We start from the raw sequence: 1,777 nt of genomic DNA, 5'->3' as shown, positions 1-1,777 counted from the left end.
CTAGGTTGATTTGGTTCTGCACTCACTTCCTCAAATCAGAGAGAACAGGAAAAATGCCAGAAAACCCAATTTAGATACATTATCTGAATTTTTCAAAAGGTACAATCCAATGAGCTTAGTATATACATCATCTGAAAATTAAACCAACATTGTAAACATAAACACAAAGCAACTGTTTACCAGAAACCGTAATAGGTCCACGGAGAATAATGTACTCCAGATGCCCTTTATTTCTTAGGGAACTGATAGTTTAGTAGATTTTGAATTTAACTAATCATTTGACAAAGTCTCTGCCAGTCTAGGGCACACTGTTGGCTATGAGTCTACCTTAAACCGACTCACAGCTGTTTAAAAAACTATTTCATGAATGTTGGAGGCATTAATTACTCAGCGGAAGGAGTCTCCCCGTGTACCATTAGGATGTAAACGTAAGTTGTTCACACAAGAATGGGAGATACCTAGGGATCACGCACAGAGGGGACATTGAATGGCCATGGTAACAAGGCGTTAATCCAGCTAGCATAGGCCTTTGAAGAATATTAGAATATACTGAGTGAGAAATGTTAACACAGACGCAGGACCAGGGGCTGCAAAACAACATGCATCGAGATCATTCACAATCACGGCCATTTCTTTTCATTGCTATCTATTCACAGTGGCTGCTTTTGGTGGGAGGAGTATGGTGGTTTCTCTTTCTTTCTTTTGTTTCATTATTCTCTTCCATAATGAGAACCAGACCGTCCCCCTCCTGGTCACAGAACTGGCTGGACCATTCCCAGCCTCCCTTGCGGTTAGGCGGGGTCAGATGATGGAGCCCATGTGATGAAGAGGTGGAGACACCTGCAGGTCTCTGTTGGAGAAGGAGTATGCTGCTTGCAAAGCCGATGAGAAAGCAGGGTCGGCACGCCCTGTTGAGTGAGCGGAAAGGTGATAATCCAGCCTGTCGGCAACATGCGAGAGAAAGTCTAACACGTGAAGGTAACCTGAGGCCACCTGGAATCCGAGCACTGTCATTTGTGAGGCTGGATCGAGCACAGCTGTCAGAGCATAGGAATAATTGATGGCGGTTCCGAGTCACACATCTCTGGCTAGAGGCCCAGGCTTGGCCACCTTACAGCATGGACGTCACTTAACTACACAGCCCTCAGCTTCCTCGTCTGTGCAATCAGAACCTTCAACAGGAGGCTGCTGAGAGGATCAAGCGTAAGAAAGCTCTGAAACACTTAGCACAACACCTGGAACACGGGGAGCGTGCAAATGAACGGCAGAACTTTTCGATCACGCGGGAGGTAGAGAAGGAGCGGCAGCTAAGATATGATACGCTGATGTTTCTGGGAAAGCCGATGAGATGCAAATTGACTCAGTTTTCCTTCTCACAACCTATCCAGAGCCTGACATCTTCCGTAATTTACCTTCGAGCGTGTTAAAACATTTCCTCCCCCGTGTGTTTTAATTCTATCCTAGACTTTCCTGCGAATGACTCAGAAATAGGAAACGGTGCGTTCACAAAAACTCGCCTTCTTAACCACGTGATGACCTTTCCAAAGCGTGGTGACGATGACGCGGACTTCAGAGTACGTGAAAACAGAAGCCGGCAGGACGCCTCGGGGAGCGGTGCGTTGGCCACGCGCACGGCATGGCGCGGACGTGCACACACCGGCCGAGCGCCGCGGTGCAGGCGTCTGGGCGGTAAGGCAGAAGGCGCCCGGGCAGTGCAAACAGAAGGCACGTAAGAGAAAGCTCACGATCTGCCCCCCAGAGAACTCGCACTGCACCC

This window comes from Pteropus vampyrus, unplaced genomic scaffold (assembly GCF_000151845.1).
Source record: "Pteropus vampyrus isolate Shadow unplaced genomic scaffold, Pvam_2.0 Scaffold230, whole genome shotgun sequence".
Classification (NCBI taxonomy): Eukaryota; Metazoa; Chordata; class Mammalia; order Chiroptera; family Pteropodidae; genus Pteropus; species Pteropus vampyrus.
This window is presented reverse-complemented; position numbering follows the sequence as displayed.